This window comes from Pristiophorus japonicus, chromosome 19, assembly GCF_044704955.1.
Source record: "Pristiophorus japonicus isolate sPriJap1 chromosome 19, sPriJap1.hap1, whole genome shotgun sequence".
In the NCBI taxonomy this organism is placed as follows: Eukaryota; Metazoa; Chordata; class Chondrichthyes; family Pristiophoridae; genus Pristiophorus; species Pristiophorus japonicus.
Genome location: NC_091995.1, coordinates 92,185,481 through 92,210,782, shown reverse-complemented (window position 1 = coordinate 92,210,782; position 25,302 = coordinate 92,185,481). Strand labels below are relative to the sequence as shown.

General features: G+C 46.0%; 1 protein-coding gene across 7 annotated transcripts in view; it reads left to right on the top strand.

Annotated features, from left to right (window-relative positions):
- LOC139230043 (synaptotagmin-1-like) overlaps nt 1–25,302 on the top strand; it is a 383,490-nt gene that overhangs the window by 3,428 nt on the left and 354,760 nt on the right. Inside the window, exon 2 of one of the 7 annotated variants that reach the window (XM_070861801.1) lies at nt 14,860–14,889. The exons of 5 other annotated variants lie outside the window; for them this stretch is intronic. The gene's annotated coding sequence lies outside the window, so the exon portion shown is untranslated. Of the gene's footprint in view, nt 1–11,973; nt 12,013–14,859; nt 14,890–25,302 lie in introns of those variants that run through there. One more of the 7 variants, XM_070861803.1, reaches the window with a different exon arrangement.

Sequence of the window (25,302 nt, the reverse complement as noted above, 5' to 3'; positions counted from 1 at the left end):
CGCGATAGCGCCCCAAGAATCATGGTTAGCACCCTAAGAGGAGTGTTGAATGCTTCCCTTCGTGTTGAACTCCCCTCTTGGGGCGCTAAAAATCAATAACCTGGTTGGAGGTGGTAAACATCACCCGGCGCTAAAGTTAGCGACCAAGCGGTGTGACTGCATCAGACCGGGCAATATCGAATTTTTAGCCCAAAGAGACAAAAAGGATGATGGTGCAAGGCAAAAGAAGATGGTAATGGGACAAGTTAAGAAACAAAAGATGAGTCTACATCGGGTGTAAATGAAATGGCAGAGTCATCAATAGCTGCTGTGGGAAAGAAAATAAAACAGCCACGTTTCCTGCTTTCAAACGTACTTAATTGACTGTAAAGCGCTTTGGGATGTCCTGAGGTGGTGATTGGCGCTGTATAAATGCAAGTCTTTTACCTGGGAAAGACGATAATAAGATACCAAGAGACCTGGGGGCTGAAATTGCCCCTTTCCTTAAGGCCTTTTAATACCGGAAAGCAGCGGCCAGTCAGCGGAGTGCAATGGCCGCCGACTTTTCGTGTAATGGCCGCCATTATCAAAATTCCCCTCCTGTGTTATCCCGGCGATGACCCCCCCCCCCCCCCCCATTGCTCCGCTGCTACAGATCCGTGCTAAGTGCGCCATCGCAGTGCGCACCGCCGATCTAGCCCCCCTGACGGTGAAATTCCGCCGTGAAAATCTTCGGCCTGCCCGGCGGTGCCAAAACAAGCTTTTTCGCAGCGCTCCAGTGAGGCTTCTGCAATGGCGGTGTAGCTTCCCTTAAAGGGGAGGACCTACTGCCGCTGACGCTATGTTTTATTTTTGTCAGCCGACTGCCTTGTCGGCCCGACAATTATGTCCCTGGGTTCTGCCGGGCCGTCTCTTGGGTGTCAGGACACTGGCCTGGCTGAAACCGTCCCTGGTGGCCCAGTGGACCGAAGTTTAAAGATCACGCTGGCTCTTCCTTTTAAGTGAAGGGGAGAACCGTGGTGACGCGGCGCCGTGATGACGTCATCGCGGTAGCCACTCCGCACTGCCCCCAACTTCCTCATCTCTAGTGGTGTCACCGCCACGTATCCACATTAAGAGCGACTTTCGGATCCGAGTGAAAAAAAACAGTGTAATTTCGCTCAAGCAGCTACCTCAACACTGTGGCGGTAAAATCCATAGAAATGGGGTGCATGCATCCCATTTCAGGCGGGGGCCAGTTCCGGTACCCGGTGTACCTGAAATCAATGGGGTTGAAGCAATTATTTTGGATTGGAATCCACCATCTGCGCCAAAATAACTCCCCTCTTCCTCCTTGGATAATGGTTACTCTTGATCTTAAATAGGACTCCCACATTTTTGCTACTGCAGCTGTAGTAAGGGGTTTAATATCTTATTTCCCCAGTGCAGCTTTCAACTCTTCATAAGTCCCAACCTGTCCAATACTTAAATACTGCCCCTCAGATCGGGACAGGATTTTCTCACACCTCTTAGACTCCTGACGTGGATACAAGAAAAACCTCATTATAAGCAAATCGTCTTTCAACTTCGGCTTTCTACTTCTTTCTCCTTCGCATCATTTTTGACTTTCCATTTCCTCTATATGCTATGAACAGTACTTTCTGTCTTGTTCCTGTTAAACTCAAACTATACTGTCAGAAAAGTGCAGTAACCTGCAGGGTTACGGACCTAGAGCTGGTAATTAGGATTAGACTGGGTGACCTTTTGTTGGACGGAGCAGATATAATGGTAAGTACTGCAGGGAATAGAATACAGCCAGGGTGATCGCCTGGACTAGTTTCGATCGCCTGGATGGGTCGGAGAGGAATTTTCCCAGATTTTTTCCCCTAAATTGGTCTGGGTTTTTGCCTCTCCCAGGAGATTACATGACTCCGGTTGGGGTGGAGAGTAGAATGTTTTAGTATAAGGGGTGTCGCAGCTGTGGTGAGGCGGACTGGTTGGGCTGGATGCTCGTTGCCTTTCCGTCATTGTTCATAGGTTTATATGTAACCTTCAAGGCTGCTGACCAAGGGCCATGTGTCTCTTTGTCGGCGCGTACACGTCTCCTTCTGCGCTGTAAATTTCTATGTTTCTAGACACATTCGTCCTCATTCCTGCACCCCAGTGTGTAGATTCATTGCACTTTGTTGTGCATTAAACCATTCTTTCTTAGGACCTCAAATCTGTGCAACTCTTCACCTCTTTCAATCTGCAGGCTTTTAAAGTTAAGCTTTTACAAGCTTTATGTTAAAATTTTTATAGGCTTGACAGGATACACACGAATATACGAACAACGACGGACAGGTAAAGACCATCTGGTCCATCGAGCCTGTCCCACACAATTGCGATACCCCGCACACTACAACTTGTACACTCCACCCCACCCCAAACCATGCGGGGCAAAAAAATAGATTAAAAACTCAGGTCAATTTGGGGGAAAAAATCTGGGGTATTCCTCTCCGATCCATCTAGGTGATCAAAACTAATCCAGGAGATCTGGCCTTGAATTCCCTGCAGTACCTACCTTCTGTAAGAGGTGATCTCCGCCGCAGCCAGAAACAAATCCAGCTTTCAAAGGAACATAAGAACATGCCTGTTCCCCATAATCCCTTATCCCCTTATCGTTTAAGAAACTGACTATTTCTGTCTTAAATTTATTTAATATCCCAGCTTCCACAGCTCTCTGAGGCAGCGAATTCCACAGATTTAAAACCCTCTGAGAAAAAAAAATTCTCCTCATCTCTGTTTTAAATGGGCAGCCCCTTATTCTAAGATCATGCCCTCTAGTTCTAGTCTCCCCCACCAGTGGAAACATCCTCTCTGCATCCACCTTGTCAAGCCCCCTCATAATCCTATATGTTTCGATAAGATCACCTCTCATTCTTCTGAATTCCAATGAGTAGAGGCCCAACGTACTCAACCTTTCCTCATAAGTCAACCCCCTCATCCCCGGGATCAACCTAGTGAACCTTCTCTGAACTGCCTCCACAGCAAGTATATCTTTTTGTAAATATGGAAACCAAAACTGCACGTAGTATTCCAGGTGTGGCCTCTCCAATACCCTGTACAGCTGTAACAAGACTTCCCTGCTTTTATACTCCATCTCCTTTGGAATAAAGGCCAAGATTCCATTGGCCTTCCTGATCATTTGCTGTACCTGCATACTATCCTTTTGTGTTTCATGCACAAGTACCCCCAGGTCGCGCTGTACTGCAGTACTTTGCAATCTTTCTCCATTTAAATAATAACTTGCTCTTTGATTTTTTTTTCTGCCAAAGTGCATGATCTTACATTTTCCAATCTGCCAAATTCTTGCCCACTCACTTAGCCTGTCTATGTCCTCCTGCAGCCTCTTTATATCCTCCTCACACATTACCCTTCTTCCCATCTTTGTATCGTCAACAAACTTAGCTACGTTACACTCAGTCCCCTCTTCCAATTCGTTAATATAGATTGTAAATAGTTGGAGTCCCAGTACTGATCCCTGCGGCACCCCACTCGATACTGGTTGCCAACCAGAGAATGAACCATTTATCCTTACTCTCTTTTTTCCGTTTGTCAGCCAATCTTCTATCCATGCTAATATATTACCTCCCATCCCGTGTACTTTTATCTTGTGTGGCACCTTGTCAAATGCCTTCTGGAAGTCCAAATACATCACATCCACTAGTTCCCCTTTATCCACTCTGTTCTGCAACAAATTTGTCAAACATTACTTCTCCTTCGCTTGAAGGAATTCAGCGACTGCATCCACCACATGAAACTGCAGCTTGTTCCAGATGTCTACTATTCTCTGGGAAAAGAACCACCTCCTGACATCTAACCTAGATCTAGTCTTATACAACTTAAATTTGTGACCTCTGGCCCTGCTTAACCTCTTTAATTGAAATAAACTTGTCAGCTGAAACACCATTTATTCTCTTCATTGGGACAGAAATCCCGGCCTCCCCCGGTCCGTACGGAATGTATACAGACCCGGGAAGGCATTGCAAAAGCCGGTTTTCGGCGTGCAATGCACATGTGCCGAAAACTGGCTTTTCCGATCTGTCAAGCTCTGGCAAATGGGCAAGGGCAAGATTGCGATATTTACCCATATCTTGCCCAGCGAATGTCCTGAAAACTCTTGCGCCTGGTAAAAGCAGGCGCATAGCCTACTTTTACTAGCGCAAGAGTTTTAAAACATAGAAAAACATATCAAAATAAAATTTTAAAAACACATTTTAATGTTAAAAACCCTGTCTATTAAGGTAAGTTTACTTTTAACCCTAATTACAAAACTTTTTTAAAAATCGGAAAAATATATATTTTTTCTAAGACATTTATTAACTTTAATTTCAATTAAGTTTAATTATGTGAGGTGTGTTTTTATTTTTTATTATGGTGTTTAGTGCTTTTTTTTCTCATTTATAGCAATGAGAACTTGTAGATACAGAGTTCTTAGTGCTATTAATGAGAATGTTGTGGAATACTTTATCTGATTGGTTGTGCAGTCACATGTGACTGCACCATCTGCGTTGGAACCTGGAGGACGGGAGCGCCGTCGCATCGCAGGAAGAGAAGGCCTCCCCACCGGAATCCCAGGCGCCTCCGGGACCACCAGGTAAATTTGTAAAAATTCTCCAGTTGAAGGCATTAGCTCGAAAGAAGCCTCCGACTGGAATTTCGGGGCTATTATCTTATAATCCTCAATCATTTCCCTCCCTAAGTCTACGCTGTTCTACGTTATGGAGTCCCAACTCTTTTAGCCTATCTTGATAACTAAAATGCTTTAGACTTGGAATTAGTCTAGTGATCCTCTTCTGCACCCTTTCCAGAGCCTCAATATCACCCACCATGGGCTCAAGTTTTGGCCTGAGTTGCTCCTTTTTTTTGGAGCAACTAGTTTAGAATGGAGCATCTTAGAAATTGCAATTCTCGGCATTTTAGTTTGCTCCAGTTCTAGTGAGTTAGAATAGTTCCATTTCAGAACAGATTTTTTTTTTCAAAAGGGGGCATGTCCAGCCACTTACGCCTGTTTTGCAAGTTTAGGCAGCAAAAACTTACTTCAAACTAACTTAGAATGGAATAAGTGTAGATATCTGTATGCTCAGAAAAACCTTGCCTACACTTAGAAATCAGGCGTAGGGAACGAGAGATAGGGGGAGAGGGGGGTTTACAAACATTAAACATTTCACTTTTACAAATAAAGAGCCATCCTCAATAATAAATTATAAATAAATCAATAAATAAATCAATAAATCAATCAAAAAAAGAAATAAAAAATCACTCAATAAATAAAACATTATTTCTACTCACCTACTGCAGCACCGGGGAGAAAAGAGGGGGGGGGAGGGAGAGAAGAGGAGGGGAGAAGATGATGAACGGGTGGGGGGGAGAAGAAGATGAAGGGGGAGAAGAAGATGAGGGGGGGAGAAGAGAGAGGAGGGAAGAAGATCATGAACGGGTGGGGGGGGAGAAGAAGATGAAGGAGGGGGAGAAGAAGAAGATGAAGGTGGGGTAGAGGAAAAGAAGACGACGAAGCCAGGCCCCACCGAGGACTTCGGGCGTTGCCCGCATGCAGCAGATGCCGGGCCGCCGCCGACTCTTCGGGCGGGGCTCGCCCCCAGCGAGAGGCTGCGGGCCCCGACGACGACGACGCTAGCTCCAATGAGGACTTTGGGCAGGGCCGGCCCCAGCTAGAGGCCAGGCAGGCGGGCCCCACCGACGGTGTCGCCGACGCTGGGCTCCCAGGAGGACTTTGGGCGGGGCCGTCCCCAGCGAGAGGCCGGGCGGGCGGGCCTCGTCGACGAGGTAGGATGCGTCAGGTCACTCGGCCCGGAATAGGGCTGACGTCCCTTCAGCGTGGGATAGGGTCGTCGCCCCGGAGACAGTACGCGCTGGGAGGGCTGGGGGCTACTGCGCATGCGCGCAGCCTCCACTGCGCATGCACGCAGCTGCCGGCACTGTTTTTAGCGCAGGGCTGTAGCTCCACCCCCAGCAGCTCCTGCTGTGCCGCGTCGAGGTGGAACTGGGCCTACAGATATCGGAGAATCGTGAGATAAGTATTCAGCGCAATTTTTGTTCTATAAATTAGGTGGCCTCTCCGATGTGCGCTGTTCTAGCGGGCGTCCGAAACTTGAGCCCCATGTGAGGAGACCAAAAGTGGACACATTATTCCGTACAGCCTAACTAATGCTTTTTAAAGAGGTAGATGCTGAGAGGCTGTTTCCCCTGGCTGGAGAGTCTAGAACTGGGGGTCACAGGCTCAGGATAAGGAGTCGGCATTTAGGTCTGAGATGAGGAGGCATTTCTTCACTCAGAAGGTGTGAATCTTTGGATACTCTGCCCAGAGGGCTGTGGAGATTCAGTCTTTGAGTATATTCAAGACAGAAATCCATAGATTTTTGGACACTAAGGGAATCAAGAGATATGTGGATAGGGCGGGAAAGTGGTATTGAGGTAGAAGATCAGCCATGATCTTACTGAATGGCAGAGCAGGCTCGAGGAGCCGTTTGACCTCCACCTGCTCCTACGTCTTATGTTTCTTATGACATTACTTAAGCACTACTTCTTAATTTATCTTGTCATCTCTGTATGAGATTGTAATGAAAGCCTTTATGCGTTGTCTAAATGTGATACTGGAAGGCCTCAAATCAGTATAGGTTATAAGGATAGAAGCATGTTTACACACTGCCACATGACTCCCAAAGTTCATTGTGACTGCCTCTCCCCAGCTTGACGGCAGTTGCGGCCCACAGGATTCAAGCCCATAATGCCATGGCTGAGAGAAGATGATTAGAGCTGCTTATCTTATTCATGGAGCAGGTTCAAGGGGCTGTATGGCCTCCGCCTACTCCTGTGTCTTATGTTCTAACAGTGAAGATTGAACCAGCTCAGAATCAGCCTAGCTTAAGAAACCTTGTGCAGTGTACTCACTTCTACAATTGGCACTGCACTTGAATTTCGTGGACATCAGCTGAACGTCTGTGGCTTCCATTTAACTCTGTTTCTCCAATTCTGTCATCATGCCTATTTCCTTTGCTCCAGCATTGGCGGCCATGTCTTCAGCTGCCAAGCCCATAAGCTCCAGAATTCCTCCCCTAAACCTCTCCGTCTAGCTACTTCTCCTCTTTTAAGTCGCTCCTTAAAACTCTTTGACAAGCTTTTGGTCACCTGTCCTAATATCTCCACTTGCCTGGATGAGTGCCGTTCCAACAACACTCAAAAAGCTCGACACCATCCAGCACAAAGCAACCTGCTTGATTGGCACCCATCCACCACCTTAAACATTCCCTCCCTCCACCACCAGTACACCGTGGCTGCAGTATGTACCATCTACAAGATGCATTGCAGCAACTCGCCAAGGCTTCTTCAATAGTGCATCCCAAACACGCAAAGGACAAAGGCAGCAGGCACATGGGAACATCATCACCTCCAACTCACAACCCATCTTGACTTGGAAATATAATTGCCATTCCTTCATCGTCACTGGTTCAAAATCCTGGAACTCCCTCCCTAACAGCACTGTGGGAGCACCTTCACCACATGGACTGCAGTGGTTCAAAAAAGCAGCTCACTACCACCTTCTCAAGGGGCAATTACAGATGGGCAATAAATGCTGGCCTTGCCAACGACGCCCACATCCCAAGAATTAATTTTAAAAAATCTCTAAGTGGCCTTGTGTCAAATTTTGTCTGATAACGCTCCTGCGAAGAGCCTTGGGACCTTTTACTAAGATAAAAGCACTGTATAAAAGCAAGTTGTCAAGTTTTCAGGACACCCAAAACTGGTCAGTCTAGCCTCACGATGGCACGCGCATCTCTGAGACTCCTATTGGAGTGCATCGTTGAATGAGCTATACACCAGGAGTGTCACGTTGCATCACATCTGGCCGTGGTTTGTGATGCCACTGAGTCTGAAATGGAGAAGGAGGGGAAGAAAAGTTCTGTTCCCAGCCCCTTCATTCTTCGCGTCAGTGTTGTGGACAAAAAAAAAGAGAAAAGAAAATATTTGTAAATCCAGCCTATTCATGGTTGGAAAATGGATACCTTCTTTTAAAAACGTTGTCCCAACACCATCCAGGTGTTCACAAGTATCACTGTTATTGATTCATTTCAAATATTTCATCTTCAAAGGCTTGCAGGGACAATGGAACTGTGACAAAATTTGAATTTGAGGATCTCTTGTTACATGATTGTGAACAGTGCCGGCAAAGATATCACTTACCTGAACGGTACATTAGGAGCCAATTAATATTCATAATCTCCTTTAAACAACGAAACAGGAAACCTAAGATGGCTGAAGGAACATGAGACGGGCCCTGTAATATTATTAGTAGCTGAAGGTTCACAACCGACCTCTGAATTCATTCAGCTGCCAGGCGCAAAGCCCTGGGACTTGCTACACGCTTGTTTTCTTCCAGAGTTTGATCATTATAAACCATCCTTTCAGAAATTATTATTTCCTAAGGGCACAAAGAATGCACTTCTACCTTTCCCTAGCATACAAGTAAGGTCAAATGAAATCCTAATTTCTATATGATTGCTGTGATTTGTCCCTTTTATGGTTTTGTATCTGCACAATTTGAATTGTGTTCCTTGCCTGTAATGTTTGCACTTTTCTTTCATTTCTATTCCTACTCATTGTACCTCGCAGTTCTTTCTTGAGAAGCCAATTACAGACACATCATTCCCGGGCCTCTTAGTGTGCGTGCCTGATTCTCCCGCCTTCCCTGTGGGAAGGAACCTGCACTCTACTTGATGCCATCCCTAGTTGCATGACCGAGATCTTGTGGTATGGTAATTTGCGGAGATAGTGCCAGACAGCGGCAATCTTTGTGCCGTGCCAGATAATAAAAGGTGGACTGATTATGTCATGGAAAACAAAAGTCCCTCGGGGGTCTACATGTGTTTGGTCTGACTTCGATTATATCAGGAGATTTTGTTTTTCTGTACAAGTGCTATGTGTACTGGTATGGGGTGTTGGTGAGGGCGGGGGGTAGGAGGGTGGATGGTTATAAGTCGTTTTTGAGCCTCGTCAGTGCTGCTGACGGCAACAACTATGTTCACCATCTGTGTTGCGAACATCAATTAACCCTTACAGGAGCAAGCATCAGCAAGCAACATCGAGAATTATTTCTCCAGTTACTGCTGCTGTGCTTGGACGCTCCCTATCTTTACATATTGTCAGTCACTATCCCTCAGTGCCAGTGGTGGCTCAGTGGGCAGCACACTCGCCCCTGAGTCAGAGGTTGTGAGTTCAAGTCCCCATCCAAGGACTTGAGCAGATAGATCCAGGCTGATACTGCAGTGCTGAGGGAGTGCTGCACTGTCTTTCAGATGAGACATTAAACCAAGGCCTCGTCTGCTCTCTCAGGTGGACATAAAAGATCCCATGGCACTATTTCGAAGAAGAGCAGGGGAGTTATCCCCGGTGTCCTAGCCAATATTTATCCTTCAATCAACATAACAAAAAAAAACAGATTATCTGGTCATTATCATATTTTGTTGTTTGTGGGAGCTTGCTGTGTGCAAATTGGCTGCCTGTTTCCCACAATACAACAGTGACTACACTCCAAAAGTACTTCATTGACTGTAAAGCGCTTTGAGACATCCAGTTATCGTGAAAGACACTATAGAAATCCAAGTCTTTCTTTCTCAGCAGCAACTACAACCCACGAGGGCATCAGTGTCATCATTTCCTTTTCCACGATCAGCCATAACTTATTTACCATAAAACATTCTGGGAGAGTCAGGAAATAATTCAATGTTAACTTTCTGCTGATCTTAAACCATGTGAAGGTTTTTGTGAAAGCATTTAGTATTTTACCAACAACTTCTTATTAATTTACTGATTCTAAAGAGAATGGGACCTCTATGGACAACTATGCTGTTGTTTCACTTTGAGCATCCTTCCTCAGCATTCCCTTTTTATTTTCTACTTTCCTTTCCTAAAGACAGTGACTCTTGTTCTAGTATGAATCCAGCATGCATCAGCAACCCTCCAATACCTCAGTGAGGAGTCTTTTCCATTTGCTTAGACAAGTGTTACAAGCTGTTCTTTGAGAGTTACAGTTCCAAGTACATTGTTTATGGGGCACCTTCAGGAACACTCCAAAACACTGCATCAGAATAATGGGACATCTAATTTCTCCCGCTACTGCCCACACGAGGAGCTCCTGGTTTCAGTCATGTCCCAACAAGAACTTGTGCTTACATAGTACCTTTAACATAGCAAAATGTCCCAAAGCGCTTATGGGCAGTTGCTGAGTGGAGGTCAGGTACTTTGCTGAAGGAATTGCACAACTAATAATTCTCTTTAAATCTGTAGCCCTTTCACTTGTTCTGTAGATATTGGCATTGCCTTGCCTTTTTCCATCTTTTGCTTGTGAGCAGGAAAACAAGAGAGAATGTCATTGATTCCCCTGGTAAGCAGGAGAAAGAGAGAGAGTGCCATTGACTCACAGTTGTGTCAACTTACCACTGCTGGTCAGTCCACAAAGGGAGGCCAAAAGACACCATCTACAAGGCACAAGTCAGGAGTGTGATGGAATACTCTCCACTTGCCTGAATGAGTGCAGCTCCTACAACATATCCAGGGCAAAGCAGCCCGCTTGATTGGAACCCCATCCACCACCTTCAACATTCACTCCCTCCACCACTGGCGCACCGTGGCTGCAGTGTGTACCATCTCCAAGATGTACTGCAACAACTCGCCAAGGCTTCTTCGGCAGCACCTTCCAAACCCGTGATCTCTACCACCTAGAAGGACAAGGGCAGCAGGCGCATGGGAACACCACCACCTCCACGTTCCTCTCCAAGTCATACAACATCCTGGCTTGGAAATATATTGGCCATTCCTTCATCGTCGCTGGGTCAAAATCCTGGAACTCCCTCCCTAACAGCACTGTGGGAGCACCTTCATCACACGGACTGCAGCAGTTCAAGAAGGCGGCTCACCACCACCTTCTCAAGGGCAATTAGGATTGGGCAATAAATGCTGGCCTCGCCAGCGACGCCCACATCTCAGGAACGAATTAAAAAACACACCTGGAGCAGTAAGTTTGCTGAAGGCTGTCGTTGAAGAACCCCAAACCAGATTGTGAGTAACACTCATCCATACGGTGACTATCAGCAGAGTTTTTCTGAGGGGCATCACATTTGAACCTGCTTTCTCCACACTCAGTTTCTACACGTGAGCCCAGTATTCAGGGTTACTACATTACAATCAGGAAGGGCATTAACTGGGAATATTGTACCTGATTGTAGTGCACTCACTGTTTCTTGGTGAGCTTATTTCCTATAAAAAGGTTTTGAATTTCCTGACTGTCCCATATTTTGACCTACATATATGTATATCGTATTTACCATCCATTATTCCAGATACTTTATTTGGTTCCTACATCTTCGATCTCTTATCTCTTCAAGACCAAGCTTTGACATCTCAGTCGAAAACTTTTTGAAATGCTTGATACTGGTAATGATGTTGGGCTGCATAGAGTTTACTTTAAAAGTGTTGCAAACAGCGACTCAGTCATGGATACTATGCATTATCAGCAGGCAGCAATTAAAGATTGTGCATCAGGAGTTCCCTTTGTGCTACACAATGTCCCTCATTTCTCAAGGGAATAGCACGGTTATCTGAGATGTTTCCCTTCAGAGCCATGTGTTATTTGGAGCTCTTGGCTTGCAGCCAGAGATTCCTTGTTACCAGAGTCCAGTCTGTAAGGACACTGATGCTGATAGAGCAGCTACATTAGTCATTTTAGAGATCATGGCAGATAAGTAAGGGTTTTCCACAATTACTGCATCAAATTTTGTTTGGAGATTGTTGAGTGATATGTTTATAAAAGCCCGTTTGCATAGAGAGCCCACCTGTTTTGATTGTACAGCTTGATAAGTGAGACAGAAAACAATAGGTATTTAAGCACTTTAAGCTGAATTTCTTTTGGCTCCTTTCTCATCTATTCTCTCCTTTCTATAAGGTCCACACCTACAAGTAGGAGTATCTAACTTGGACCCAGGTCCTACCAGCAAGGTGAGAACAGGAGATGTACATGGTCAACATAGTAGCAACGTGTCTTTGTGCCGACTTGGTACCTCGATGGACAGCTCGACCTGAGACTTAAGGGGCCAAAATTGCCCCCCCCCCCGCCAAAAACACGGCGCACTTACCCTGTTTCAGTTGCCGAATGTTTTGAGATCGAGTTCTCGTTCCATAATTACAAATGTGAAAGCCTAAAATAGCAACAACAGCAACTTGTATTTATATATCATCTTTAACATAGTAAAACGTCCCAAGACGCTTTACAGGAGTGTCCTAAAACAAAATTTGACACCCAGCTGGACAACGGTGGAGAGGCGTTCGAGGAAGATGGAGTGGTCAACCATGTTAAGGGCTGCAGACAGGTTGAGAAGGATGAGGAGAGATCGTTTACCTTTGTCACTGTCACATAGGATGTCATTTGTGGCTTTAATAACAACAACAACTTGTATTTATATAGCACCTTTAACATAGTGAAACGACTCACACAGGAGTATTATGAGATTTTAAAAACTGACTCCGAGATGCATAAGGAAAAGCTAGGGCCGGTGACCAAAAGCTTGGTCAAAGAGGTTGGAGGAAGGAGAGGAATTCAACTTGCGTCTTGAAGGAGGAAAGAGGTTGTGAAGCGGAGAGATTTCGGCAGGGAATTCCAGAGCTTAGGGCCTAGGCAACAGAAGGCACGGCTACCAATGGTGGAACGATTATAATCGGGGATGCTCAAGAGGGCAGAATTAGAGGAGCGCGGAGATCTCGGGTGGGGGGGGGGTGGTGTTGTGGGGCTGAAGGAGGTTACAGAGATAGGGAGGGGCGAGGCCATAGAGGGATTTGAAAACAAGGATGAGAATTTGAAATTGAGGTGTTGCTTAACTGGGAGCCAATGTAGGTCAGCGAGCACAAGGGTGAGCGGGACTTGGTGAGAGTTAGGACATGGGCAGCCGCGTTTTGGTGCTGTGGCAGGGGCGGAAACAGAAGAGGAAATTTGGGAGCTAGTCAGGGGGAAGGTACAAGGGAAAACTGGGTGTGAAATAGACTGGGAGATACATTGATGGTGGAAAATGAACTTTCTTTTAGAATGACTATAATGGATGTGGAAAGGGAATATATCGAGACCACAGTAGTTGAATCAGAAGGTCCAAATCTAACCTCAAGGCAAAGTACAGTTATCTTAAAAGTTACCAAAGGAAAAGTAGCTGAGAATTATACTAAAGTCAGTTGAGGCACAAGAGAATAATAGAATAGTGGTGTTACAAATTCAGATCTGTTATAGATGTCTTTTGTGTTCAGTGATGTCACTTGCTCCTGTAAGTGGATTTTGCACCTCTTCCAAACCGGAGTACATTCACACTGTCCAATATCTACCTATACGATAGTGTAATCCAGCATGTGACGGTGCTACTCCCTTGTGATCTGAACCGGTATTTGTGTCTTTTGCAAGCTCATTTCACCCCCAACGTATGTTTCCAATCTTTTCAAAAATACTTGGTAGGCGATGCCAGATAAGAGTCATTAAGCTGCTTTATTTCATAGCAAGTGAACATTGAGTAGATTGTGCCCATATCTTCCTGGGATGAGAGGGTTGTCCTATGAGGAGAGATGGAGTAGATTGTGCCTATACTCTCTGCAACGAAGGTTCACTAGATTTATTCCTCGGATGAGAGGATTGTCCTATGAGGAGATGGAGTAGATTGGGCCTATACTCTCTGCAGTTTAGAAGACTGAGAAGTGATCTCATTGAAACATATAAGATTCAGGGTAGATACTGAGAGGTTGTTTCCCCTGGCTGGGGAGTCTACAACTAGGGGGCATAGTCTCAGGATAAGGGGTCGGCCATTTAAGACTGAGATGAGGAGGAATTTCTTCACTCAGAGGGTTGTGAATCTTTGGAATGTTCTACCCCAAAGATGCTTAGTCGTTGAGTATATTCAAGGCTGAGATCGATAGATTTTTGGAGTCGAGAGCAATCAAGGGATATGGGGATAGGATGGGAAAATGGAATTGAGGTCAAAGATCAGCCATAATCTTATTGAATGGCGGAGCAGGTTCGAATGGCCGTATGGCCTACTGCTGCTCCAAATTCTTATGTTCTTATACAGAGCAACAGTTATGATTGTAAATTCCTGGATTCTTTTACCTCAATCTGGTTCAGTAAAATTACTGAGTCGAATACCTCTTGTGCTTTGAACAAAGCAGTCTTTATTACCGGCCAGTAAGACCTATCAGACAGAAGATATACTCTCTGGATAGAGCGTACACACTCCCTACGGATAGGTGAAGTTACATCGTAAAGCGTTAACAGTTATACAGTTTTGAAATCAGATAACAAAATACAAATGGATTGACAGTCTAACTCAGCCACTCATTAGTCAATCTATATGAGATGTTCTTCTTGAAAGCTCAAGCATTGTCTCTAAATGTTTCAATCTAATGGTGTGACTATTAACTGAGACCTTGCAATTCTGCAGATGTATTTCATGTTACAATTATATATTATTGGCAGGATTAGTGACTTGAAACCTTGAGAAAGACTGTTAGCTATGCTGATGTTGCACTATTTGCAATCTGACATTCTCCCAGCTATTCTTCCATGACTTATACATTTTCATATATCCCGTTTACCTTACTGTCCTTAATTCCATATATTCCGTTCAGATAGCCACATCCCCCCTTTTATCATTCTATGATAACATTTAGGATCATTCTATGAGTATTGCATTCATCCGTTCGCACTCCCTTTCCAGAATCATATTGTTGAGTAGTTCTCTACTTTGTTGGATCATAACCCGGGAACCCTTGACCACAAGAGGGTCTGCTAACCTTGTTTTCATTACTTTACAGCAGAGGTTAAGGCAACCAACAATCAAACAGCAGGTAATTATTATTACGATGAGAACAATTGCCCCATGTATTAGATAGGATCTCCAAGATCCACCCAGAAACCAATCAAACCTGCCTAGTTTTTTTGCTGGTGTGGATAACTTCTTCACCTCCCTCCTTATGTGATCGGCAAGGTGGGTTATGTTTTCTGAACTATCAGGAATGTAAGTGCAACATTCAGATCCTATCAGGGCACACGTTCCCCCTTTCTCAGCTAACAGGTAATCGAGGGCCATTCGGTTTTGTAATGCTACGGTCCTTATCGCTACCATTTCAGCTGTGATGCCCTCCAGAGCCTCAGCAGTGCGGTTAGCTACCTGTTCCAATATCGTTTCTTTTGAATCCATCTAACAGTCTCAGTTAGGGTCAGTGGAACGGTGCGCAAAGGAATTCCCCCTTTGGAATGTATAGGGATATGTGAACACACCCAGCATCTAGTGAAGTGCCCTTTTTCCGCATAAACGTAAGATATATACAAAAAGGTGTTTACATGGAGCTCTCGCCTTTGTCTTCCTTCCCGTGCGCCAAAACTGTCATATATCAACGCTATTATGCAGACAGTGGCATACAGACACAGTCTCATCTTATAAATAGTCCAATTATTTAGCTGATAAAAAGAGTTCTGTTTTCCCGTTTCCCTTCTTCAGGTCTCCGTCAGTGTATTTGGCTGTCTTACAGGTAAAAGTTCAAACTGATCCTCCTTCAACTGCCTTGTTCAGCTATGGGGAAGAGGAGATCTGGAACAGAAACAGGAATTAGACTAACCAGCAAAATTTGTTTAAATGGTGATGAGCTTGCAGTGGTGCAGGTGAACCCAGGCACTTTTCCCCTCAACCTTGGCTGCAGTGGGGGTAGTGAGTGACACCTGAAAAGGCCCCTCCCATTGTGGCTCTAATCCCTTCCGAATCCATACTTCCCTGGTGCCACGAGGGACAATTCGGGTAAAACTGGGAGGTCGAGGTGAGCATCTTGAACCTGGTTGTGAACTAGTCGCAGAGCCTGAGTCAGAGAAAGAACATAGGTGGTCATCAGTCGAGCTGAGATCTCATATCTAGGAACAATTTCCCTCATTAACACCTTAACAACAGTTTGAGTCTTATTGTCCAGGTTAGGGTAGGCTTCAATCCATCTGCTAAACACATCTACTATTACTAACACATATTTGTAACACTGAACTTTTTGCAACTCAATGTAGTCCAACTGAAATGTCTCAAAGGGACCTTCGGGTAGGGGCATTTTACCCCAATCACAGGGGACTCCCTTCCCTGGATTATGTTGCTGGCCAACCAGGCAACGACTACTGATGTTCTGGGTGAGCGCCTGGAGTCTAGGGTGCCACCAAGTAGCCAAAAGCGTATCACTTGTTGCCCTTGCTCCACAATGAGTAGCAAAATGCAGACATTCTATAACCCATGAGGCCAACTCGTCAGACATGCAAGTCTGTTCCGCGGGAGTGGTCCAGAGTTTAGAAACATTGTCATAAGTACATGCATAATATTTCCACAACAGTTTATCTTTTTCAGGAGCGTCCTCCTGTGCTTTTATAACATCTTGGATGGTTGGCATTGGTTTTTCCGAGGCTAACTTATCCTTTGCAGGATTTTTTAGTCTGACTCATAATTTTGGGCACTACCATCTGTTGGTCACGAGAGGTCTGTTTGGCCTCTTGGTCAGGACAACGATTCCCTATATCAACCAGAGAATTTCCGGTAGTATGGGCGGTACATTTGACAATGGCAATGCATTTGGGGAATATGAGGGCTTGCAACAAATCAGATACTAACTGTTTATGAGATATCTCATTCCCCTGTGAGGTTAGGAATCCCCTATTTTTCCATAATTGTCCGAAATCATGGGCCACCCCAAAGGCATACCTAGAGTCGGTATAGATATTGACTTTGAGATCTTTGGCCAAGATACAGGCTCGGGTGAGGGCGAATAGTTCAGCTTGTTGAGCAGAATAGGCGGTTTCAAAGTGGCAGATTCCAAGACCTGATTCTCCTGGTTTACTATGGCGTATCCTGAGATTCGTGTATCTTCTGGATTAATAGAAGTACTTCCGTCAACATACATAAACAATCATGACTGGGTTCTGCCTCATCTTGGGGTGGCTCAGTAAGAATACAGTCTGGATCTTCCATCAACTAAATCTTCCCTGACTGATGTGGCCTCTTAAATTAAAGATAAGCAATCATGACTGGGTTCTTCCTCATCTTGGGGTGGCTCAGTAAGAAAACAGGCCGGATTAATTGCAGTACAGTGCCGAAAGGTCAGTTTAGGATTGCCTGTGATTTCAGTGGGTTCTGTCGGATAGAGGGCCAGTCCACATTGCCCTGCACTGGGATCTCAATTAATGGGAGTATAACCCACTTGGGAGGGATCCTCTGCCCACACATGAGGATCCACATAGTCAGGTATGTCCGAGCCAGTATGATGCTGTAGAGTCGTTAAGACCTTCTCGGGGTCCCCATGAAATTGGACTGTTCGGCCATGTTTTACGATTTGCACATCCCGGCTGGTAGGGTCAGTCTCATCTATGGCCTTGCGTACCATAACTCCCAAATCTTTAGCATGGTGAGGGGCTAATACTTCACGAGCAATATGCGGTGCCATTGTTAGGGGCTGTTTCCACAGATTCTTATCCACTTCCACAAAATCTGCCTCTCTTTCCAGTCCAGTCACTCTAGCCCTTAATAGAATTCCCTTTACTTCCCCTTCGTGATCCTGATAAAAGTTCTGCAGGTCCTGATTCTTTCCACTGGGATCGTATGCTAGGGTCACGTGATAGGGTGCCTGCGGCAGGTCCAGAGACCACCACTGAGGGGTTCTAGTGGTATAATACTGCCACTTAAGGGTTTCCTGTTTTACAATAATCCCATCATCTCCACACTCCAAATGCAACTGGAATTTGCAAAGGAGGTCTCTAGCCATCAAGTTACAGTCCAGATTGGTTGTGATAACAACTCGATGTTCCACCGATTCTTCCTGGTAACCCATTTTAACCGGTTCTGACACTGGGAATGTCGAGATTTGTCCCAGGAATCCTGAAAGTTCCTGTGTTTCAGTAGAGGCAGGGAGTTTAAGCTTTGATTGTACAGAAGACATGAAGGCTCCCGTATCTATCAAAAAGGGTTGCCACTCATTCAGAATGGGTTCGTCGTCCGGGGAGGATCCCTGCACAATCAAGCTGTGTAGTCAATTGGGGGACAATTGACCAAAGGGGTTGTTTCTGGGAGAAGTTAGTGTAAGATCCTCCTCTCCCCCCTTGCCCCCCCCTCCTCTTCCTCTTCCATGCTGACGGTAGGGGCAATTTTTATTCCAATGTCCTTCCTGCCCACAATTAAAACAGTCAATTCCTCTTACCCAGTCCCGGCCTCTTCCCATACCATGCCGGGAACAATAGGGAGGTTTATTAGCAGGGCTCGGGCCGTTTGGTTGTTTAGTATAACCGTATCCTTGCTTATCCATCCAATGCAACACTACGGTTCTATTGATCCTTCCTCCCGAGATGGCTCTTCCTTTCTAGTCACGTATTCAGTCTTGACCCGGGTTGGGGGCGCACCTCCCCCCTCCCCTTTCTTTTCCTGCCAATAATATCTAACTGTCCTCTCCATCTGTCCGGACAGCGTGAGCAATCAAATAGTTGTTTGAAGATCACAGACATCTATAGAGAGGTGGTCTGCAGCTTGTTGTGCATCAGGGTTTGGCATTGGTCTGACAGGGAATTGGTGTCGGGACTTTGGGATCTTGGAAATCATTTCTAGGCCGGAGGATGTTTCAGAGCTGTCTGACTGTTTGACAGTTCTGCGTCTCGATCGGCGGGGGTGTTTGCTATGTCTTTCACAACTTGGATTGGTAGGTTGACTAGAAGATTTACGGGACTGTTTGTGATGTTGAGATATAGTTCTGCCCTTTCGAGTGTGAGATCTGGTCCTTTCGGCTATATTGCCTGTGAACTGGGGATCCGAATCACTATCAGAGGATGAGGAGTCAGTTCGGGTTTGTTGCTTTGGTGGTATGGGGTTATTTTTAACTCCTCTTCCTACCGGAGTGTTAGGTGGAGGGTGTTGGGAAGAGGACTGGAGCAAGAGGCCAGGGGGTGCGGGAGGCGCCGTTGGGCGCTGAGTCAGTGGCCACTCATCAATTTCATCATCAGCCTCGGTTAACACAATGCCAGCCATTTTAACTCGTAGTTGATCAATACCTTTCTTAGAGGTCCCAGAGGATCTCTTAGTAAGTTTCTTGTGCGCACATTCTTTCTTTTAAGACGTCTACAGTTTTAACATGTGTTCCCTCTGTCAATGCAAGACCTAATTTAATAGCATTTGTTTGCCAACTTGACAGAAGTGATGCATCTTTTAATTAATTTTTTTTTTAACAATCCCTGTGCTTTTTTTTACTACCTCTATGCTTCTAGTGTCACCTAGAGGCCATTGATCATCTCCCAATAATTTATTCAGGGCTCCTGATAATTTTCTAAAGTCTTCAGCTCTTTCAGGGAATTCCTCACATAACTTTTGTAGCGGACTATCCGCATCCGTGGTTTTATCTAACTGATTACCCATTTTCACGCTGCCCCTCGTATTACTGTGTCGTTACGCGTTCGTGTCGTCGTGCAATTTAAACAAACTTAAAAATAGACACAGACTTTACAGAAACTAACACTGACTTTAACTAACTCCAAATAAACAAACTTTACTAATGCTAACACTGACCCGCGTCGCCGCACGGTTCGCGTCGCCACGCGATTTAGGATACTAAAACTCCCACGTCGCCGCGCAGTTCACGTCGCCACGCAATCCGCGTTGCCTCGCAGTTCACGTCGCCGCGCAATCCGCGTCGACCCGTGGCTCGCGTCGCTGCGCGAGTTAAGATACTTAAAACTTTAAAAGATAAACAAGGACTTCTAACACTTACCCACGTCGCCGCACGGTTCGCGTCGCCGCGCGATTTCAATACAAGATAGACAAAGACTTCTAACACTTACCCGCGTCGCCGCGCGGTTCGTGTCGCCGCACGATTTCAATACTTAAAACTTTACTTAAAACTCTAAACACTTAAGACTTACAAAGACTTACTGACATTAGCACTGACTTTCGCGACTCAATTTAATCAGTACAGGTTGTAATAAACATACGACGCTTTCCCACATCAGTGGGTTTTCTTGCTTGACTTAAACTAAATAACCACTGACTGCCCTCCTGTATTCTCCTTCACAACAGACCAGAACTTCTTAACTCAATAGATTTGATGTGGGTCTTTGGGGAAAATATCTTCAATGTCTGCAGCATTAGCACGTTAACCGCCTTTCATCTATATGGTTTTCCTCCCCCTAAACGTGTGTAAACATGCTTTGCTTTAACAGTCCACTATTTGAAAGTAACTATTTATCCAAATCTTTTCTGTGGTAAAATGATCCAAAAATCCCCAAACCTGACAGGTACACAACAGCAAGGGCGAGTGGAGGTGGGTAGCAAAGAGATATCCCTTGTTATTTGTGTAATAGCTGGAGAGTTGAAAACCAAATAAGTTGTGTAAGGAATATGTTTGATTGAATTTTGGATGAATCAAGAAATGGCAGACATGTTGAAGTCTTCTCATTACTCTTCACAATGGAACAGTTGTTGAACAAACTCCAGACCCATTCGTTCGTTTAAGAATATAAGAAATAGGAGCAGGAGGAGGCGATACGGCCCCTCGAGCCTGCTCCGCCATTTAATAAGATCATGGCTGATCCGATCATGGACTCAGGTCCACTTTCCTGCCCGTTCCCCATAACCCCTTATTCCCTCATCAGTTAAGAAACTGTCTGATATATCCTTACTATACAGTATAAATGCACATGAGGCCCATACTTGAGAGAAGGTCATTCTGTGACCAGTTACTTTTATTACCAAGACCTCAAGTGATGAAGGTGGGTGGAGCTTCCCCTTTTATACCTGAAAATGCAGGTTAGGAGTGTCTCCCACAAGTTCGCCCCTTGTGGTCAATGTTCTCAAGGTATACAACTTAGGTCAGCTTATACGTGGGTTACAATGATAGTTGAATACATGACATCACCTGCCCCCCCCAAAGTCTTATTGGGATCACAGGTTAAGTCTCTGATGGTTTACGCTCCCTTGTAGAGCGCCTGAGTTGGGGCTCCGGTTGTTGGGCACTGGCCTGAGTGTCTGCTGTTTGCGGTGCCTCAGTCCTGTCCGGACTGCCCACAGTGACTGGGCTCTCCTCCACTTGGTTCTGTTGTTCGGTCACCTGTGGTGGAGTAAACTCTACGTCGTGTTCTTCCTCTGCTTCTTCTATGGGGTTGCTGAACCTCCTTTTAGTTTCATCCACGTGTTTGCGGCAGATTTGTCCATTGGTAAGTTTAACTACCAAAACCCTATTCCCCTCTTTGGCAGTCACAGTGCCTGCAAGCCATTTGGGCCATGCAGCGTAATTAAGGACAAAAACAGGGTCATTGACATCAATACATCGTGCCCTCGCATTCCTGTCATGGTAGTCACATTGTGACTGACGCCTGCTCTCAACAATTTCTTTCATAGTAGGGTGTATAAGGGATAACCTGAGTTTGAACGTCCTTTTCATTAGCAGCTCTGCGGGTGGAACCCCTGTGAGCGAGTGTGGTCGGGATCTATTGGCCAACAGGAGGCGTGATAAGCGGCTTTGTAGGGAACCCCCTTGGATTCTAAGCATCCCCTGTTTGATTATTTGCACTGCTCGTTCCGCCTGGCCGTTTGAGGCCGGCTTGAATGGTGCCGTTCTGACATGGTTGATTCTATTGCCTGCCATGAAGTCCTGGAATTCAGTGCTTGTGAAGCATGAGGCCATTGTCGCTGACCAAGACATCCGGTAGACCATGGGTGGCGAACATTGCCCATAGACTTTCTACCGTGGCAGAGGATGTGCTTGAATTTAAAATGGCACACTCAATCCATTTGGAGTAGGCATCTACTACAACCAAAAACATTTTTCACATGAAAGGACCTGCGTAGTCCACATGGATGCGTGACCACGGCTTGGTGGGCCAGGACCAGGGGCTAAGGGGGGCTTCCCTGGGTGCGAACAAAAAGTTCCAGGTCTGCATCTATCTCTGGCCACCAAACGTGTGACCTGGCAATTGCCTTCATCATGACAATGCCCGGGTGCTCAGTGTGAAGTTCTCTGATAAACACCTCTCTGCCCATCTGGAAAATGGTGACATGATAGGTCCAAGTCAGCTTGGATTTGTGAAAGGGAAATCATGCTTGACAAAACTTCTGGAATTTTTTGAGGATGTTTCCAGTAAAGTGGACAAAGGAGAACCAGTTGATGTGGTATATTTGGACTTTCAGAAGGCTTTCGACAAGGTCCCACACAAGAGATTAATGTGCAAAGTTAAAGCACATGGGATTGGGGGTAGTGTGCTGACGTGGATTGAGAACTGGTTGTCAGACAGGAAGCAAAGAAGAGTAGGAGTAAACGGGTACTTTTCAGAATGGCAGGCAGTGACTAGTGGGGTGCCGCAAGGTTCTGTGCTGGGGCCCCAGCTGTTTACATTGTACATTAATGATTTAGACGAGGGGATTAAATGCAGTATCTCCAAATTTGCGGATGACACTAAGTTGGATGGCAGTGTGAGCTGCGAGGAGGATGCTATTAGGCTGCAGAGTGACTTGGATAGGTTAGGTGAGTGGGCAAATGCATGGCAGATGAAGTATAATGTGGATAAATGTGAGGTTATCCACTTTGGTGGTAAAAACAGAGAGACAGACTATTATCTGAATGGTGACAGATTAGGAAAAGGGAAGGTGCAACGAGACCTGGGTGTCATGGTACATCAGTCATTGAAGGTTGGCATGCAGGTACAGCAGGCGGTTAAGAAAGCAAATGGCATGTTGGCCTTCATAGCGAGGGGATTTGAATACAGGGGCAGGGAGGTGTTGCTACAGTTGTACAGGGCCTTGGTGAGGCCACACCTGGAGTATTGTGTACAGTTTTGGTCTCCTAACCTGAGGAAGGACATTCTTGCTATTGAGGGAGTGCAGCGAAGATTCACCAGACTGATTCCCGGGATGGCGGTACGGACATATCAAGAAAGACTGGATCAACTGGGCTTGTATTCACTGGAGTTCAGAAGAATGAGAGGGGACCTCATGGAAACGTTTAAAATTCTGACGGGTTTAGACAGGTTAGATGCAGGAAGAATGTTCCCAATGTTGGGGAAGTCCAGAACCAGGGGTCACAGTCTGAGGATAAGGGGTAAGCCATTTCGGACCGAGATGAGGAGAAATTTCTTCACCCAGAGAGTGGTGAACCTGTGGAATTCTCTACCACAGAAAGTAGTTGTGGCCAGTTCACTAAATATATTCAAAAGGGAGTTAGATGAAGTCCTTACTACTCGGGGGATCAAGGGTTATGGCGAGAAAGCAGGAAGGGGGTACTGAAGTTTCATGTTCAGCCATGAACTCATTGAATGGCGGTGCAGGCTAGAAGGGCTGAATGACCTGCTCTTGCACCTATTTTCTATGTTTCTATCTATGTTTCTATGCCCATCTGGGGCATGACTACTCGGTTTCCCACCAGTAGGCAATCAGCCTGAATCGAGAGTTCATCCTTGCGCCTATGAAACGGTATAAATTCCTCAGGGCATGCCCCGTATGTGGCTGCCCAGTCCCCATTCAGGACACATTTCTTAACTAAAGGCAGTAGCGGGTCTTTATTTGTCTAGACTTTAATCTGACGGGGTGTCACAGGTGAGTCTTTGCTTTCAAAAGCTTCAACAGCCATGACCATCTCAGCATGATGCTCAGTTGCCCCCTCAGTGGTGGCTAGCGGAAGCCTGCTGAGTGCATCGGCGCAGTTTTCAGTGTCCGGTCTGTGCCGAATTGTGTAGTCATAGGCGGCTAACGTAAGTACCCACCTCTGTATGCGGGCCGATGCATTCGCATTTATGGCCTTGTTGTCGGCCAAAAGGGACGTTAGGGGTTTGTGATCTGTCTCCAGCTCAAATTTCCTGCCAAACAGGTACTGGTGCATTTTTTTTACTGCATATACACATTCTAGCGCTTCCTTTTCTACCATCCCATAGCCCTTTTCTGCCTGGGACAGACTTCTGGAGGCAGAAGCTACTGGCTGTAACTGACCATTGGCATTCATATGCTGCAACACACACCCGACCCCATAGGACGACGCATCACACATTGAAACAAGTTTCTTACACGAGTCATATAACGTTAGCAGTTTGTTGGAACCTAACAAATTGCGTGCTCTATCAAAAGCCCTTTCCTGGCTGTCCCCCCAGACCCAATCGTGACCTTTGCATATGAGCACCTGTTGCGGCTCTAACAGCGTGCTCAATTTGGGAAGAAAGTTACCAAAATAGCTCAGGAGCTCCAGGAATGAATGCAGCTCCATCGTGTTACGGGGTCTGGGTGCTCTCTGGATCGCTTCCGTTTTGGACGCAGTCGGTCTGATCCCGTCTGCTGCTACCCTCCTCCCCAGGAATTCTACCTCTGGAGCTAAGAAGACGTACTTCGCCTTTTTCAGTCGCAGCCCTACCCAATCCAGTCTGCGTAGCACCTCCAGGCTGTGGAGGTGTTCTTCAGTATCGCGACCCGTGATGAGGATGTCGTCTTGAAAAAACACCATCCTTGGAATCGACTTGAGGAGGCTTTCCATATTTCGCTGAAAGATCGCGGCGGACGAACGAATCCCGAACGGACATCTGTTATATGCAAGCAACCCCCTGTGTGTCATGATGGTGGTCAGCTTCTTTGACTAACTCGGCAGCTCCTGGGTCATGTCAGCTGAGGTCAGGTCCAATTTTGAAAAAGGTTTGCCACCGGATAGCGTCGCAAAGAGGTCCTCCGCTCTCGGTAGCGGGTACTGGTCTTGGAGTGACACCCGATTGATGGTGGCCTTGTAATCGCCACATATCCTGACCGACCCATCCGCCTTGAGCACCGGCACAATCGGGCTCGTCCAGTCACTGAATTCGACTGGCGAGATGATGCCTTCCCTCAGCAGGCGGTCCAATTCGCCTTCTATCTTTTCCCGCATCATGTACGGCACCGCTCTGGCCTTGTGGTGTACTGGTCTGACGTACGGGTTTATGTGAATCACTACCTTGGTCCCCATGAAAGTGCCGATGCCGGGTTGAAATAATGAGTCAAATTTGTCCAGGATCTGTGAGCATGATACTCGCTCCACAGAAGAAATTGCATTGACATCGCCCCATTTCCAGTTCATGACAGCGAGCCAACTCCTCCCCAGTAATGCGGGACCGTTCCCCGGGACAATCCAGAGTGGCAACCTGTTCTCTGAATCTTTGTGAGTCACGACTACCATGGCGCTGCATAGCACCGGAATGATCTCCTTTGTACATGTCCGTAGCTGTGCGTCAATCGGCAATAATTTTGGCATCCTGGC